We start from the raw sequence: 19,395 nt of genomic DNA, 5'->3' as shown, positions 1-19,395 counted from the left end.
GCCCACTGTCCGGTTTACACTAAGAAAAGACAGGTAGGGCAGCCCGAGTGGCTCAGCGGTTTAGCGCCACCTTCAGCCCAGGGCCTGATCCTGAGGACCCGGGGTCGAGTGCCATGTCCGGCTCCCTTCATGGAGCCTGCTTCCCCCTCTGCCTGTGTCTCTGCCTCTTTCTCTGTGTGTCTCTCATGAATAAATAAATAAAAATCTTTTAAAAAAGAAAAGACAGGGAAAGGATTGTAAGTTAATAAAGACCAAGTACAGAGCAATAGTCCATACTCCTATATTATATGCATATTGGAATTTCCCTCATCCTGTGCAGGGGATGGCACAGGTTATCCCACATGCTTCCAAAAACCAATCACAAACAACAAGACTCATCCTCTCCAGAAATCGTTCCTTAACAGTACATATTTCACTCCTTTATATTGTATACTTACTTGCTCACTTTCTCGAATTTTGTCTTATGTTCCCATCTCTTCTCTCCAAATAAAAAATAAGCTTTCAAAAGTCAGAGACCATGTTACCTACCTCTCATATCCTCCCCAAAGCTCCAGAGACTTAATAAGATTTGGAAGTGTCCAATGAATGTTTACTGTTGAATACTTCACCAAAACTGTAATGCTTGCTTATTTCGACTTTTGCCAGCCATTTAGTATTGCTGTCATCTCCAATTCCATTCTGGAACACTACTATTTTTCCTCTTGCAGTATCCAGATCCAACATAGTGTTATACATGCTTCCTCAGCTACAATCCTATCTCCAATTCAAGCCTGGCTGTTTGTCTTATTTGTTTCTGCATTCTCTGTCCCTGTTACTTCAGCCGCATTTTTTTTTTTGAAAAATTTTTTAAAGATTTTATTTATTTATTCATGACAGGCACAGAATGAGAGAGAGAGGCAGAGACACAGGCAGAGGGAGAAGCAGGCTCCATGCAGGGACCCCGACATGGGACTTGATCCCGGGTCTCCAGGATCACACCCTGGGCCGAAGGCAGTGCTAAACCACTGGGCCACTGGGGCTGCCTGTATATTTTTTTATCGGAGTTCAATTTGCCAACATATGGTATAACACCCAGTGCTCATCCCATCAAGTGCCCCCCTCAGTGCCCATCACCCAGTCACCCCATCCCCCCGCCCACCTTCCTTTCCACTACCTACATTTTTTTTTAAGACTTATTTATTTATCTGAGAGAGAGAGATAGCTCAGAAGGAGAGGCAGAGGGAGACAATCTCCAGCAGACTCCCACTGAGCACAGAGCCACCCACAGGGCTTGATCCCTCAACCCTGAAATTACGATCTGAGCCAAAATCAAAAGTCACACATTTAATGGACGGAACCACCCTTGCGCCCCAGCCACAATTTTTTAAGAATAAAAATTGAGGGCAGGGATCCCTGGGTGGCGCAGCGGTTTGGCGCCTGCCTTTGGCCCAGGGCGCGATCCTGGAGACCCAGGATTGAATCCCACGTCGGGCTCCTGATGCATGGAGCCTGCTTCTCCCTCTGCCTATGTCTCTGCCTCTCTCTCTCTCTCTCTCTCTCTGACTGTCATAAATAAATAAAATTTTAAAAAATAAATAAATAAATAAATAAATAAAAATAAAAATTGAGGGCAGCCCCAGTGGCACATTGGTTCAGCGCCGCCTGCAGCCCAGGGCGTGATCCTGGAGACCCTGGATCAAGTCCCACGTCAGGCTCTATGCATGGAGCCTGCTTCTCCCTCTGCCTGTGTCTCTGCCTCTCTCTCTCTCTCTCTCTCTGTGTCTCTCATGAATAAATAAATAAAATCTTTAAAAAAAAGAATAAAAATTGAATATGTCTAAGGTGTACAACGTGATTTTTTTTTTAAGATTTTATTTATTTATTCATGAGAGACACAGAGAGAGAGAGAGAGAAGCAGAGACACAGGCAGAGGGAGAAGCAGGCTCCATGTAGGCAGCCAGATGGGACTCGATCCCAGGACTCCAGGACCACACCCTGGGCCAAAGGCAGGGGCTAAACCGCTGAGCCACCCAGGGATCCCACAATGTGATATTTTGATGTGTGAATTCATTTTGAAATCACTACTACAGTCAAACTAATTAACATATCGCCTCACATAGTTACAATCAGCCACATTTTTGGATCTTTGAAATTCTGTTCCATGTTGTCTTGTTTTCTGATGATGTCATTTGTATATCTTGTCTCTCCTAATTAGATTGAAAACTTCATGGGGCCATGATTTGTCTCATGCTGAAGACAGCCCTCGGCAATGAATCCAATCTCTGGATGGGAATCAGATGTTTCTAATATTAACTTTTCTGAGTGACCTGAAGCCATTCATTTGACCCTCTGGACCTCAGTGTCATCATCTATAAAATTAGAGGGTTAAATTCAATTATCACCAAAGACATTTCTGGACCCAACGTGCTCTAATCTTACTTTGACCTTTGTCCTGGACTTCCTTGCTCCCCTCTCAGTCCTGGCCCCTATGTAGACTTAAACAATCCTTGAGTAAGAACTGCTGGGATAACTTTCTTTATATCTGTACATTATTAATTTTTAAAATTTATTTATCCATGAGAGACACAGAGAAATGCAGAGAGAGAGGCAGAGACACATGCAGAGGGAGAAGCAGGCTCCATGCAGGGACCCCAATGTGGGACTCGATCCCGGGTCTCTAGGATCATACCCTAGGCAGAAGGCAGGCGCTAAACCGCTGAGCCACCCGGGCTGCCCTATTAATTTTTAAATATAATCTTATATTTCTCTGGGACCCCCTAATGATACCTTTTTATAGTCTTTAAAGCATCATCAACAATATCATTTAATCCATAAAACAGTCTGGATCAAGATAGCTATTATCATCCTCACTCTTCCAATGTGAAAGTAAATATAAAGAGGTCGCGATTTGCTCAAGGTCATACACAGAGTAGGGTGACAGAGCCAGGAGTCAAATCCAGTGCTCTCCGTTCCACTTCCCTTGTGTAGGTAGCTACCTCCCTGGTTTTCCAAAATGTGATCCAGGATACATTATTCCATGAAATGTTCCTAAATATGGCTGGAAAGAAAGTGATGCTTTGACAAAACAGATTTGGAAATTGCTAACTCACACAAAGAGAACTTGATTACCGTAGGATTTTTTTCAATCTCAAAGGCTTACAGTTTTCCAAACTTATTTGGCCACAGAGGCCTTTTCTCCCTTTCTTTTCTTTTCTTTTCTTTTCTTTTCTTTTCTTTTCTTTTCTTTTCTTTTCCTTTTCTTTTCTTTCTTTTCTTTTTTTTTTTTAAAGAAAGAGCTTGTAGGGGTGCCTAAGTGACTCAGTTGGTTAAGCATCTGACTCTTGATTTCAGTTCAGGTCATGATCTCAGGGTAGTGAGACTAAGCCCCACACCAGGCTCCATGTAGAGTCGGTTTAAGATTCTCTCTCCTTCTCACTTGGCCCCTCCACTACTCATACTTGATGAGCACTGCACACAATCTCTCTCCCTCTCAAATATATAAATTAATCTTTTTTAAAAAATATTTTATTTATTTACTTATTCATAAGAGAGAGAGAGAGAGAGAGAGAGAGGCAGAGCATAGGCAGAAGGAGAAGCAGGCTCCTTGCAGGGAACCTGATGCAGGACTTGATCCCAAGACTCCAGGATCACATCCTGAGCAAAGGTGGATGCTCAACCATTGACCCACCCTGGTGTCCCAGTTACTGTTTAAAATAAATATTTTTTAGAAAGGAGTAGGGCAGCCCAGGTGGCTCAGCGGTTTAGCGCTGCCTTCAGCCCAGGATATGATCCTGGAGACCTGGGATCCAGTCCCACATCGGGCTCCCTGCATGAAGCCTGCTTCTCCCTCTGCCTGTGTTTCTGCCTCTGTGTGTGTGTGTGTGTGTGTGTCTCATGAATAAATAAAATCTTAAAAAATATATATTAAAAAAATAAAATAAAATAAAATAAAAAATTTAAAAAGGAGTAGCTTGTATCCATGAACAGTGTTAGAGACATGCTTCACCCAACATGTTTCATAAATGATGCTGACTGACAGTAATTCTCACCTGAGTGACTGAACACTTTATGTGAAGTTTCTAATTTTGCATAGGTCTGTCTTCATATGTGGGGGGGGGGAAGGAGTAATGAGAAGGGATGTAAGGAATAATCTTTGAGTGACATCAGGTTTATAAATAACTATGAGCCAGGGTGCTGAGAAGTTGGGGGCTTCTATTGAGAGAAGGTAGAGCAGCTATTTCTAGCTGACCGAGATTTGCAAGAGTATTTTAAAACACACTAGGAGGTAAACTCAGAAGTAAACAGCCTTCTTCAGAGTGAGTGATGTCAAGGAGACATTAGTTCTTTTTTGTTATTCACTGCGTCCTGTTCCCTGAATTTACAGTCTTATTTGTCAAGCCTCACTAAAATGCCTCAGTGTGAACCAGATATAATAAAATGATGTTTTTAAAATCTACTGGTTGTCAGTGGACCTCATTTATACAAGTCGCTGAAAGTCCCTAGTTCTTTGAATAATTTGAAATTTTTGGACTGTCATTATGATTCTGCTTAGATCGTGTCTCGTGTTATTGAAAGAGAGCTGGCCCTGATTCAGAAACTCTGGCAAAGGAGCCAAGACGGGAAACCTGTAGTTCCTAAGAATAGAAGTTACTGTTTATAATAGTACTGTACTCTGTGTTTTGGGGGAAGAAAATCTTAGGAGTGCTCAACTAATCCCCAGGAAACCATTAGGAGGACACTGAGTCACAGAGGTTACAGGGCTCCCCTAAGTTGGCAGGAATACAGGGGCAGAAGCTATATTAATCAGGACACTTTCTCTTGCAAGTGAAGGAAGCCCAAATGAAAATAAATGGCTAGCGGCACCTGGGTGGCTCAGTGGTTGAGTGTCTGCTTTTGGCTCAGGGCATGATTCTGGGGTCCTGGGATTGAGTTCCACATGGGGCTCCCCGCAGGGAGCCTGCATCTCCCTCTGTCTCTGCCTCTCTCTCTGCATCTCTCATGAATAAATAAAATCTTTAAAAAAGAAAGAAAAAGAAAGAAGAAAGAAAGAAAGAAAGAAAGAAAGAAAGAAAGAAAGAAAGAAAGAAAGAAAGAAAAAGAAAGAGAAGGGCAGCCCCAGTGGCTCAGTGGTTTAGCGCTGCTTTCAGCCCAGGCTGTGATCCTGGAGACCAGGGATCAAGTCCCATGTTGGGCTTCCTGCATGGAGCCTGCTTCTCCCTCTGCCTGTGTCTCTGCTTCTCTCTCTCTCTCTGCCTCTCATGAATAAAGTCTTTTTTTTTTTTAAATAAATAAATAAATAATAAAAAGAAAGAAAATAAATGGCTATCAGAAAAATCAGGGGAAGAGGGTTTTGGTTCACCTAGCCGGGAAACCCAGGGTAGTAGTTTCAAACTACTACTACAAGAGCTACAAACAAATAATGTCTGTCTTCCTACCCTCCCTCCTTCCTTCTCTTTCTCTCTTTGCATTTCCTTCACAGCCTCTCTATGAAGATAGCCCTAAAGAAAACCCTCCTTCCCCACCATGAACGTGAGGGTAGGGCAGAGGTGCTTAGCAGAAGGAGAGGAAGAGAAACAATCTGGGCTGCAAAAAAAAACAACAGTGATTACCCCCGCCACAGAAAAGTCACTAGTTCTTCAATCTGTCAGGGCCATGCTAGTGGTCCGGCAGGAGAAGAGTACCCTCTCCCCAATCAAGAGCCTAAGAATGCTTCATTTCCTCACCTGGAGCTACACTCATTCAAACCCACTTCCAAAGTTTACATTTTCCGCAGACATGATGCACACCAAGATGCTGGTTGATCTTCCTATCAGACACTTCTGCCCACAGCTCCTATGCATCCATGTGCTGCTCAACAAAAACACAGCTTATCTCTTGCAAAACTGTAACATCTGCCAAGCTCATATCTTTTCTTTCTTTCTTTCTTTCTTTCTTTCTTTCTTTCTTTCTTTCTTTCTTTCTTTCTTTCTTTCTTTCTTCTTTCTTTCTCTCTCTCTTTCTCTCTCTCTTTCTTTTCTTTCTTTTCTTTCTTTCTTTCTTTCTTTCTTTCTTTCTTTCTTTCTTTCTTTCTTTCTTCCTTTCTTTCTTTCTTTCTTTCTTGCAAAACCTTAATGTCTCTAAAACTCCAGATTCCCCTACGTCTTCACAGAAACCCAGCACCATCTCCCTTTCTGATCCTCCACACACAGGAAAATACAAAAACATTCAGACATCAGCAGTTACCCTGTCACTGAAACTTAGTGGATTATTAATTTCCAGATGTTTGTCTTCCTCATTGTCAAAACTTCATTGAAAAAAAAAAAAAAACATTTGTTGAACATTTATTAAGGATGCAAAATTAAACACAGACCCTATCCTCAAAGCATGCATGTTGGGCAAAGCACTAAGAATTTTGTCCCTTGTGAAAGAAATGTCAAAGAAGATACATACACACACATTAGCAGGTAGAAAGGGGGGATCCCCAGGCTCTACTCAACTGAGGGTTAGCCAGGAACTGCTCTGGTCTTGAGCCTGACAGCAGGTTGCAGACACAGTCCCAAATTCTTTTGCTCCAAACCCTGTTTTACCCATCCCTCAGCCCTGATGCTCACAGGTGCCAAGGACCTAGAAAGTCAGCCCCCTCACCTTTTTTTCCCCTTCCCTTCTAACTTTCATTTGTTTGTTCTTCCATTGGTTCATTTATTCATCCATAGAGTACTTATAGTGCTCCCCTCTCTCTGCACTCTCCATTCCATGAATCCTTGCAGGCCTCCTGAGCTAGCAATGTAGAGCTTCTGTTGCCTTGAGCCCAACAGTCCTCACATAGGAAAAGCAGGACAAGGCGCAGGAGGTGGGGTGGGGGGACTGACCATAAGGGAAATCCAGAAAACTTGAGACAAGGCAAAGGAAGCCGGATTACCAGGCTCTGGCCTCTGTTATTACAAAATGCTGTCATTTTGTGTGCATGTGCATAAGATAAGGGAGTAAGGGCTTCCAAACAGTGTCTAGAATCTAGAGAATTTGGGGCATTTATGATTCTAGATATACAGATACAAAGAGAAAAATTATAAAACTAGTGTGATTGTTTAACACAGGATGGCTTAATGGCAAGGTTATGCTGGGAATCCGAAGGCATGAGGTTTAGTTTCAGCTTTTTGTGACCTTGGACCAGTCATTTGGGTAGGCCTCACTTCTTTTGTGAAAAAAGGAACTGACCTAGATGTGCCCGAAAGACCCTTCCAAATTTAACATTCTATGATTATATACCAAACAATATTAATCTTGTTAATCTGCAATCACGCCAATTTTATACATGGTTAATGTCGTTGTAAATTTTTAGCACAGCAGTAAATTCTTAGTGCATAAACTACGGACATGGTTTATGCAGTGTTCTTAGACTCATAGTATATAAACAGACACCCTTACCAGAAACCTAGAGAGGGAGAGAGGAAGGAAACAAACTATAGTCACAGCTTATGCTATGGACCCTCTGTGTGGATCAGTATCTTTGAAGATGAGACTAGGGTCCCAGTCGCTGGGGGAATCCATAACTCTTAAGCAACCTAGGATCCAAACTGAGTCCCCTGGGATTCTCTCAAACCAGGAGGAAGGAGCGAGGCTTTCTGAAGTTACTACAGAGTCAATCCTTAGAGATTTCTCAGCCACGTCTACATGCCTGCAGCTGTGCCAGACTTTCCCAGGTGTCAGACATGGATGATCAGAATCACATTCCTTACACTTACAAAGTACCTAGCACTTACCTAGCAAAGTATCTATCACATAGTAGAGAAATTGCTTCTTAAATAAATGAATGGAATTTGGCACTGTGCCAATTATCATTTTGTTCACAAATAATTCTCTGCATCTGGAGTGCTCTTTCAAATAGGTCAGCTCCCACCAAGTATTTGCAATTACAGAGGAAGTGAAACTGTTTGACAAGTGGCATTTAAAAGATCTCCATTTTGCTTTCCAGCCAGCACTTGTCTTACAAAATGTCCAAAGAAGAGAGGACGCAATGAGAAATTACTGAAATACTTCAGTAATGGAACATGCCCAGACATTTTCATATGATAAGCCTAAAACTCAAGACCAGTATAGATACATTCACCTGACAAACAGTATTTGTCTGCTGCTATTATGGACTGAATGGTGTCACCCCTCCTCCTAAAAATTAAAGTGTCGAAGCACCACCCCCCAGTACTTCAGAATGTGTTTGTACTTGGAAGTAGGGTCTTGAAAGACGTAACTAAATTAAAATGAGGTCATTGGGGTGAGCCCTAATCCAATATTACTGGGATCCTTATAAAAGAGGAAATTTGGACAGAAACACAAAAGAGGGAAGACCATGAGGGGAAGGAGAGAAGGCAGCCATCTTACAAGCCAACAAGAGGTTTCTGAAGATACCAAATCTGCTGACACTGTGGTCTTGGACTTTTTTTTTTTTTTTTTTAAGATTTTATTCATTAGAGAGAGGGAGAGTGAACAATAGTGGAGGAAAGAGGCAGAGGGAGAGGGAGAAGCAGACTCCCTGCTGAGCATGCTATGAGGCTTGATCCCAGGACCCTGAGATGAACTGACTTGAACTGAAGGCAGATGCTTAACCATCTGAGCCACCCAGATGCCCCTGGTCTTGGAGTTTAAGCTTCCAGAATCATGGTGAAACAAATTTCTGTTGTTTAAGTACCAGGTCTTTGCTACTTTGTAATGGCAGTACCAGCAAACTAATATTGTTGCAAATTAAACTTTTGATATAGGAAATAAAACTGGCCAGTGGCCATAAGGATCTGATATTGAGTTGTTTTTCTAGTAACAGGGATAGGTTAACGATGTGGATTTATTCTCACACACTTCCCATGAGACATGAATGAGCAAAATTGTCTTTCTGGGGGACATGAGTGTGGGGAGTGCGGTGGGGGAGGGCTAAGAGATGAAGCTTCTCACTTTTCAGTATTGTGGCCCAAAGACAGGTCCAATATTTACAGCCGGAACAAGGACTTAAGAAAACTACATTGTTCCTCTCCAGCTTTCATGCTAGGTTTCTACTTTTCATCCTAAGAACTAGCACCATCCGTTGGCTTTTGTAGGGCTTTTTATCTGCTAAAGAATAGGAAAAAAGAGTTTCAAAAGATAGAATTACTTTCTCTGCCTAAAAATGTTCTTTTCCTACGCCAATTTTTAAGTGAAGAAACAGCCAAAATATTTGATTTTGCTGGTTTAGTAAATGGGTTTGTACTGTAATAGAATATTATTTAAGCACAATTTAAATTTTTATAATAGTTGACATAATTTGCAAAGCCCAATGTGTATGGCCTTCACATCCCCCAAAGTAATTGTTATTTATCTACAGCCCAAATTATTATCTAGGTGAAGAGAGGCACTTAATAAAATATCTCCTTTCTCAAACCTGTGGTCAAGGTTGATCACAGATCATTTCCTGCCCTTTAGGTAGTTAACTGGCTTGCATAGTTAGAGTTCTACTATTAGAATATCATTCTTGAAAAGGAAAGAAAATTTATCCCTTTGGGACAAGGCACTCCAAGATCTAGGGATCTATTTTTAAATGAAAGTTCTACGAAAGAGTTTTAAAACCATTATTAATCATTAATACATTAGCATGAATTAAGTATTAGAGATTAGCAAGCCAGACTCTTCTAGCAAGGTCTAAGGAAACAAAATGAGGAAGTGTCGATAATGTATGTAAGGCTCTTACCTTTAGAATAGGCAAGAATCTTTAGGGCACTTGCTTGAAATACAGATTCCTGGCCACTAGCCTAGAATTCTTCTTTAATAGGTACAGAGTGGGGTTTAGGAATTTGCATTTGAACAAGCACTCTGGGTGTTTCTTCTGCTGTAAAGATTGTTCTGTACAGTTTTGAGAAATACTGGCTTACATGATGCCCCTCTGGCCTTCTATCATGCATCATCCAGAGCTTTCAAAAATGGATTTCCTCATTTAGTCCTCTAGAAAGATCCCTGGCTTTTCATGTCCCCAGGATCACAATTATTCCCTATGGACCAGGCATAATAAAGTGACCAGAAATGTGTTGCTTACTGACACCTGACAGCATCTGGTTCTGTATGAACTAGCATCTAAATTCTAGAACCTCTTGTACTCTGGTTAGACTCAATGACAAGAGGGTAGTCTGTACCAGATACAGAGTCAAAGTCAGGTTCTGCCTGGGGAAGCTTAGCCCAACGTTAGCTATTTGGGGAAAGAAACAAGTGTTTGCAGAAGTAGGGATTTAAGGAACCCAGAAAGAGAAAGTAAATGAATGCCAGCAATTTCTTTTAGGTGAGTCCTGCTTTATAGCCAGTTTTTGTTCTTTCTACTTATACTTTTCTGGAAGGTACACTGTATTAAAAATAACTTTTATGGGATGCCTGGGTGGCTCAGCGGTTTAGCGCCTGCCTTCAGTCCAGGGTGTAATCCTGGGGTCCCAGGATGGAGTCCCATATCTGGCTCCCCCTACAGGGAGCCTGCTTCTCCCTCTGCCTGTGCCTCTGCCTCTCTCTCTCTCCCTGTGTCTCTCATGAATAAATAAATAAAATCTTTAAAAAATACCTTTTATATCTCAGCTTACATTTCAATAAAATGAAGAAGGCATCACATGCTCTAATATGGATTTTGATGAGGGAAAAATATTGGAAGTATAAAAACCAACGGAAAGGAAAGCAGTAAAGAAACACAGGTATTAAAAAAAAGAAAGAAAGAAACACAGGTATCATTGTAGATGATATCCTTTAGCAGGTGATACAGATACATTCCTGAAATTTTGACTATGAAACAGATTCTGCACAATTATCTTTTCCTAACTTCTCATTAGAAAACTTTAAATGCGTTCTTTTGGAAAATGACTTTAGTAGAAACTTTTACAAACAGACTCCTCATATCTAACATCTAAGTAACCCAGCCACCATTCTACACACTATGGTCTGCTATCCTAAAATACACACAACCATTCCTTTCCTCAAAACCTGAGATTGTGCCCTAAGTCATTAAAAATGTGTATAATGACCCACAAGACTCTCACTAGGCCTGGCATCAAGTAAGCAGAACAGGTGCTTTGCCACCCTTCTGTCAACACCTTCACGCTAAAGACCAGCCCAAGGGACTCTTCGTTTGCCATTCCTATACTCTGATTCCTCAGCTAGAAATTCACCAACTCCAAACTACCACTTTCTTCACATTTCCTCTTTGCTTCGTGCTACTTCGAAAGTGATTTAAAAATAAAACACTTTGCGGGCACCTGGCTCAGTTGGTGAAACATGGGACTCTGACCTCAGTGTTGTGAGTTTAAGCCTCACATTGGGTATAGAGATTACTTTTTTAAAATCTTTTTTTTTTAAGATTTTATTTATTTATTCATGAGAGACACTGAGAGAAAGGCAGAGACACAGGCAGAGGGAGAAGCAGGCTCCATGCAGGGAGCCCGACATGGGACTGGATCACCGGTTTCCAGGATCACGCCCTGGGCTGAAGGCGGCGCTAAACTGCTGAGCCACCCAGGCTGCCCTGTTTTTATTTCTTTTATGTTATTTTTTAAATATTTTTAAAAAGTAGGGACGCCTGGGTGGCTCAGTGGTTTGGTGTCTGCCTTTGGCCCAGGGCGTGATCCTGGAGTCCTGGGACCAAGTCCCACATTGGGCTCCCTGCATGGAGCCTGCTTCTCCCTCTGCCTATGTTTCTACCTCTCCCTCTCTGTCTCATGAATAAATAAATAAAATCTTAAAAAAAAAATGCTTTTAATCCCCTTACTGTCCTTCCTACAAAAGCTACTCTACGACAATCAAGAGTACAGCTCTCCCTCCTTCTAAACCCCAGCTTTTGTGGTTTCTATCTAACTTTTCTCTCAACATCTCATATTTCCAGAGCACAAAGCCATATGTGGCTACCACTAGTGGCTACCATTTTCAACAGCGCAACTCAGTAGATTGAAGCATGAAGGGGTTCTGGAGCCAAAATTCATGTATGATAGCCATGACCAGGAAATGTGGGATCCAGGTAAGAGTCCACTTTTTGGTTTGTCCAAGACTTTCCTGATATTAACACAGAGAGTCCACATGCTGGAAAACCCTTCAGTGCTACACAGACCATCAAGGCTGGTCGACCCAGCTTAGAAGGACATTCAAGAATGAAAGTTTCATGAAGGCAAAGCTCTTATTCCATTCTCTCTCTCTCTCTCTCTCTCTCTTTAAGCTTTATTTATTTATTTAGTCATGAGAGACACAGAGAGGCAGAGACATAGGCAGAGGGGGAAGCAGGCTCCCTGTGGGGAGCCTGATGCAGGACTTGATCCCAGGACCCCGGGATCACAACCTGAGCCAAAGGCAGATTCTCCAACACTGAGCCACCCAGGTGCCCCCCACCTTGTTACATTCTTTTTTTTTTTAATTAAAGATTTTGTTTATTTATTCATAGAGACACAGAGAGAGAGAGGGAAAGAGGCAGAGACATAGGCAGAGGGAGAAGCAGGCTCCATGCAGGGAACCTGACATGGGACTCAATCCCAGGTCTCCAGGATCGCACCCCAGGCTGCAGGCCCTGCTAAACCACTCTGCCACCAGGGCTGCCCCACCTTGTTACATTCTTGACTGCATATCCAAATGAAGGGCAGAACAAACCCTCAATGAAAATTTCAAGAATGACATCCCATGAATGTCTATGGACCAGAGACTGTTCTCCTTGTACCCATTCCTCTGAATGCGGGAGAGGGAAGACAGGACATAAATCCCAGACGTCAGCAGCCACCATCATATGTGCGGGCTCTCTCTGGTCCACAAAGGAGTCTTTCTTCCAATTGACTTACCTTTCCAAGGACTCCCAGGAAATTCTTCCAGTTCTTGCCAGTCTCGGCCAAAAGCACGAGTCTCGGTGCTTTGGCTGACATGGAGACATGGAGGCCAATCTCTCCAGGCTGTGATTTTAAAGCCAGCTGCAGTGGAGAATCATGGGAGTGGCACAACTTCCAAAATCCAAGGTTAATAGGCTGTGAATTGCTACTTTCTCCGCACATTGTCTGTGCTTCAGCAGTTTCTTTAACCTACTGTCATTCAAGTCAGGAAGGAGAAGAAAGTGGGACTAGCACCAGCTGCGAGGGGGCAGCTGACAACAATACCCTCTCTTACCGAATGCCCCTCCCCTCCCACCCCACTGGCCCCCCAAAAGCGCCAGGTATTCAAGTTATACAGTAGATGTTTATATAGCCTCCACGATGCAAATTCAAATTTATATCCAAGTCATTAGGGCCAATTACTCACCTTTGGGTCCTGTAATATCATTTGTTCCCTGCCAAACTGATTGCTTTTCCTGTCACAAATATGATAAATCCTGCGTGGTGCTGCTCAATCACGTTTACACTGATACAGATTGTTGTGGGGTTGGGACGAATGAATGAATGAATGGACAGTCATGAGGTGTAGCTCTCACGGATGATTCTTCCCATTTGAAAATCATCCAGTCCCACTTAGGGAAACATTTACTTGGGAGGTACTAGGATGAATCCTGGGAATATTTATTTCCTTTAATTTAGCCAAGACTTGAAAGAATGCAAATATTTTCTTTTGCATTCAAGACTTGAAAGAATGCAAATATTTTCTTTTGATTTTTGTCTGTTAAGGATCTGGTTTTCCTTCCTCCCCCAAACTTCCATAGATGTATCGATTTATACTCAGGGTATAACACTGTGCTACGATTTGAGGAAGTTCAAAAAACAATGATGAAATAGTCCCTGCCCTGTGGTAGATTGCAGTCTGCTGGGAAAAAAAAAAAAAAAAAAGACAGGCACACAGGGGAAAAGTACCAAAGGACAATGTTCAGTTGTGTCCGCAATTAGGTTCCAAAATGGCCCAGTGCAGGGGTTCTCCACGTGCTCTTTCCTGGACCAGAAGGGTCAGAATGAGCTGGAATCAGACTGACCAGAAATTGGGGGGCGGTGCCCAGCTTTGCAGCTATCCCTCTAGGGAATCCTGATGCTCAGCCAGGTTTGAGAACCTCTGGTCTGGATTGTTTTGGTCAGAAGAGGTTGGGAGAGTGATGCGGAAAATAGAAAGGCACAGGAACAGACTTTGGCCTGCCAGCTCCAATCTGGACTTAGATTTCCCAGATAAGCAAGTAAATCTCTGTATAAATAACTCTCTTTACAACTCTTGTTTTTGGGTTGTTTTGTTTTAAGATTTTATTTACTTATTTGTGAGAGACACAGAGAGAGGCAGAGACATAGGCAGAGGGAGAAGCAGGCTCCCCACAGGGAGCTCGATACAGGACTCAATCTCAGGACCCCAGGATCACAATCTGAGCTGAAGGCAGACCCTCAACCACTGAGCTACCCTGGTGCCCCATGTTTGTTTTCTTTTTCTTTTTTTTTTTTTTAAGATTTATTTTTATTTATTTATGAGAGGAGAGAGACAGGCAGAGGGAGAAGCAGGCTCCATGCCAGGAGCCTGACGCGGCCCTCGATCCCGGGACTCCGGGATTGCGCCCTGGGCCAAAGGCAGGCACGAAACCGCTGAGCTACCCAGGGATCCCCTTCTTTTTAAAATTGCTTGTGTTAATAGATATTTATTTGTGATGGTCTTAGCTCCTTTCATTAGGATGCAAGCCCCATAACCAGAAACCTTGCTTCCACTTCTGTCCCTACTCTCGAAGATATGTTAAAGTAAAAGCTGACCGCATTCCTTGTGGTCCCTGGATTTTGTATTTCTCCATGATTTGTTAAATATATATTAAGGGCCTGTAATGTGTCTGATATTGATATGGAAGGGAATAAAAAGTCACGTAAGAAATTACCTTTGCTCCTAATAATTTACTTGGAATAAAAATATGTCCTCCAGAAAAAATTAAATAACAGCACAAGGTGGCCCATGGTTAAGTATAAAGAAAGATGTAGATTTGATTAATAAATGCCAGAGGATTTGGAACAGAGGGAGAGATCCTGCCGTTTCAGAGGGGCAGGGCTCAAGCAGGAATTTCCAAAAGGCGTGAGAGATGTGGAAAGAGGAAGGTAGAACAAAGGGACTGGGTGGCCTGTAGCTCTGATCTATAAATTCCTAAGTATTCCGGAAGTCTGGGGTCCAAGAGCCCTGCTACAGAGAAGCCTCCAAAGGGGGAAATGGGTGGAGTAGAGAATGGAGTGTATGTTAGCATCTGCAGAGCCATGCCTGCCAGCTTCACTTAGAACTTTCCCCCTAAGTGTTGCTTTGTTTTGTTTTGTTGCTTTGAGGGCAGGGCAGATAATGAATAGAGTAGACGGAGATCCTTGTGCAGAAAGAATTGGAGGCGTGAAGGAAAACAAAAATGCTCGAGGGGCTCTTGCAACAGACTTAGACATCCAAATCCATTTATGGGTGCTCACTCTGATATCCTGTGTGACAGGGAGAGGGCTCTTCCCTGAAGGAGCTCACTGTCTGGTGATGGGAGACAGACTATTCTAACACAGTGCCCATGCATACTAACCATGGAAGAGTTGGGGATGCCCAGGCTGAGCTATCAGGGAAGGCTTTCAGGAGGTGGGGACACCTGATAGTACAAGTTGAAGGACTAAGTGGAGTTAGCCAGCTGCAGAAGTTGGGGGACCAAGATGAAGCCAGAGGGACAGAGCATGCAGTGGGCGTTGCAGGAACTGCAAACAGATTGGTAAGCGTTTGCAGAGGTGGACAGTAGCACCTGACCCAAGGTAAGTCCTGGGGAAATGGGCAGGAGCTTGATCTTTAGGGATTTAGAGAAGGGAAGCTTAGGGCTTATTTAGAAGCTGTAAGGGGGGCGCCTGGCTGGCTCAGTCGGTAGAGCAGGTGACTCAATCTCCATGCTGTGAGTTCAAGCCCCATGTTGGGTGTGGAGCCTACTTAAAAATAAATAGATAAATAAAAAGATAAACATTTAGGAGTTTGTAGCAGCAATGTCCACAATAGTCAAACTATGGAAAGAGCCCAGGTGTCCATCGACAGATGAATGGATAAAGAAGATAATGTGGTATACATATACAGTGGACTACTACTCAGCCATCAAAAAAAAAATCTTGCCATTTGCAATGATGTGGGTAGAACTAGAAGGTATTATGCTAAGTGAAATAAATCAATCAGAGAAAGACAATTATCATATGATCTCATTCATATGCAAAATTTAAGAAAATAAAACAGAGGATCATAGGGGAAGAGAGGAAAAAATGAAGCAAGACAAAATCAGAGAGGGAGACAAACCATAAGAGACTTTTAATCATAGGAAACAAACTAAGGGTTGCTGAAGGGGAGAGGGGTGGGGGGATGGGGTAACTGGGTGACAGGCATGAAGGAGGGTATGTGATGAAATGAGCACTGGGTGTGATATAAGATTGATGAGAAAAAAGATTGATGAGGGATGTCTGGGTGGCTCAGTGGTTGAGCATGTCTGCCTTGGCTCAGGTCGTGATCCTGGGGATCTGGGATTGAGTCTGCTTCTCCCTCTGCCTATGTCTCTGCCTCTCTCTCTCTGTGTCTCTCATGAATAAGTAAAATCTTAAAAAAAAAAAAAAAAAAAGACTGGTCAGCCGGGGTGGCTTAGCGGTTTAGGCTGCCTGCAGCCCAGGGCATGATCCTGGAGACCCGGGATTGAGTCCCACGTCAGGCTCCCTGCATGGATCCTGCTTCTCCCTCTGCCTGTGTCTCTGCCTCTCTCTCTCTCTCTCCTCTCGGTGTCTCTCATGAATAAATAAATACAAAATCTTAAAAAAAAAAAAAAAAAGACTGATGAATTGCTGACCTCTATGTCTGAAACCAATAATATACTATATGTTAATTAATTGAATTTAAATAAAATTTAAAAATAAGAAATGAAGTACTGATATATGCTGCCACCTGTATGAACCTTGAAAATATTAAACTAAATGAGACAAGCCAGTCACAAAGGCCACCTGTCATAGGATCCCACTTACATGAAATGTCCAGAGATAGATAAATCCCTAGAGAAAGAAATAGATTAGTGGTTGCTGGGGGATGGGGAGAATGGAAACGGATAGTGACTGCCATGTAGGGATATTAAAAATGTTCTGGAATTAGATACTGGTGATGATTGTAAAATTCTGTGAATATACTAAAATTCATGGAATTGTACTCTCTGAATCGTCTGGTATGTAAGTCATATCTCAATAAAGCAAATAATAAAGAAAAGAAAAAAGTTTAGGAGTAAAAGGAAATCTTTGGGGTGCCTGGTTGGCTCAGTCAGTAGAGCACATGACTCATGATCTCAGGGTGATGAGTTGGAGCCTTGCATTGGGTGTAGAGATTACTTAAAAGTAAAATATTTTAAAAAAAGAGAGAGAGAAAGTTAGAAGCTGTTAGAGAGGGGCACCTGGGTGGTTCAGTTGGTTGAGTGTCAACCTTCGGCTCAGGTCATGATCTCGGGGTCCTGGGATTCGAGTCCCACATTGGGATCCTTGCTCAGCGGGAAGCCTGCTTCTCCCCCTCCTTCTCCCTGCAGTTCTGCTTATGTTCTCTCTCCCAGTCAAATAAAGAAATAAAATCCTAAAAAAAGAAGCAGCAGCAGCAGCAGCAGCAGCTGTTAGAGAGTGTGACACACCAGGACAGCAGTTTGAAGGGGGCACTCTGATGGGGGTTGAGAGGAGGGAATGTAGAGGGGTGAAGGGTGAAAGGCTAGACCCTGGGGAGGAGAGGAAAACTATGGCAATGTCACAAAGTCTTGGAGTAGACAAGCAAGACTTGGTGACAATGGTTCTATGGACAATGGACAGGGAATGGTCAAGATAAAAAACAAACGGGCATCTGGCCAGCTCCGTCAGAAGAGCATGCAACTCTTGATCTCGGGGTTGTTTGAGCCCCACACTGGGTATAGACATTACTTTAAAAAAAGAGATAAACAAACACACCTCAGTTTTTTAAGCTTGGGCAGCACAGAGAGTGCTGTTACTGTTGGGAGAAAAAGGAAGTTAGGAGGGGAAACCGGTTTTTGGAGGGGAAATTAGGGGTGGGGAAAAGATGATTATTTCAGTTTGGGGACACGTTAAGTTTTCTCTCTCCAGCTGCCCTGTTTGGTTTCTGTAGTTGTTCCTTTTTCCCTTAAAACTTAGTTTCAGTGCTTAGAGGAAAAAAAAAAAAAGCCCAGTTTTGTATCTTGCACAAGATCTAGGTGCATCTATTTTTATAACCTCAAACTACCCAAGAGCCTCAGGAATCAATAGACAACTGAGTTGCTCCAGATTTTAAGTGCCTAGAGCCAAGGTGAGGAGGTGCATGGAGAGAGGCTGTTTCATTCTTGTTATCTCTGGCCGCAGGTAAAGGGAGGCTTGGGAACCTCGATTGGCTAGAGTTTTGTTTTTCTGAGAAGTCCTTACTCCAAGAATCGGGGCTTCCCGATGGACCTGTCTGACTAGAATCACAGGTCTCTCATCCTGGACCATCCTGGCTCAGCATCCTAAAGAAAAAGCTTTCAAAACAGACACAGATTCTTCCTCTCTCCAGGGACAGGAGGCTTTCCACAGCCTCCTAGACATTCACTTACCTCAAGTATTTCAGAATCCTACTCCGGCTGGTGGCTGACGCTACCTGTCAGACAGAAAATAGGTCAGCCTGACTCTCCTGATCACTGAAGTGGAGAAAGCCCCAAGGTGTGGGGTCAAGGCAGGACAGAACAGCCTGACTGACCCTGGCTTCTCTCCATTCTTGGGTGGTGCAGGGGACGTGTGTGTGTGTTGGGGGGGGGGGGGGGTGGCTAGAGCAGAGCCAGCTAGAGTGGGGCCAGCTGACCTATCTGCCTCCCGAAAAAATCTTTCAAGCTACCAAAAATCTTTCAAGCTACCAGCCGTGCTGCCTCTTAGACTCTCACAAATATGCAGAGTATCCCTGACTAGCCTCTTCAAACACAATACATTTAACTGTGATTTTTTTTTAATTTTATTTATTTATTCATGAGAGACACAGGGAGAGGCAGAGACACAGGCAGAGGGAGAAGCAGGCTCCATGCAGAGAGCCCAACGTGGGACTCGATCCCGGGATCACACCCTGAGCCCAAGGCAGATGCTCAAACACTGAGCCACCCAGGTGCCCCTCTGTTTATTTTTAATGATTTTATTTAATTTGACAGAGACAGAGAGAGAGAGAGAGAGAGAGAGAGATTGAGCATGCACAGAGGCAAAGGGAGAAGGAGAAGCAGGTTCCCAGCTGTGTAGGGAGCCCAGTGTGGGGCTCTATCCCAGGACTTCAGGATCATGACCTGAGCCGAAGGCAGACGCTCAACTGACTGAGCCACCCAGGTGCCTCTTAACTAATTTCTTGAAGTCAAAATAATCCTACCCGAGTGACTTCCTTAGCAGGAACGGAGCTCTGCTAAGAGGAAGCTTTCTAGGAATCAGAACGACTTCCTTAAGCTGGATTTTGACAGGGGTAAGGGGAGCTACTCTGAGATCAGCAAAGAGCCCTGGTGTTATTTTTTTTTTTTTTTTTTTTAAGATT

The 19,395-nt window shown here is 43.1% G+C and overlaps 1 long non-coding RNA gene across 1 annotated transcript in view; it reads right to left on the bottom strand.

Moving 5' to 3' along the window:
* Positions 1-18,028: 18,028 nt before the first annotated feature.
* The window catches only part of LOC112657939 (uncharacterized), a 48,725-nt gene continuing 47,358 nt past the window's right edge, over positions 18,029-19,395 (bottom strand). Inside the window, exon 6 of the long non-coding RNA XR_004812367.2 lies at positions 18,029-18,489. This is a non-coding gene — a long non-coding RNA (uncharacterized LOC112657939). The remainder of the gene's footprint in view (positions 18,490-19,395) is intronic.

This window comes from Canis lupus, chromosome 35 (genome assembly GCF_003254725.2).
Source record: "Canis lupus dingo isolate Sandy chromosome 35, ASM325472v2, whole genome shotgun sequence".
Lineage (NCBI taxonomy): Eukaryota > Metazoa > Chordata > Mammalia > Carnivora > Canidae > Canis > Canis lupus.
This window is presented reverse-complemented; position numbering and strand designations above follow the sequence as displayed.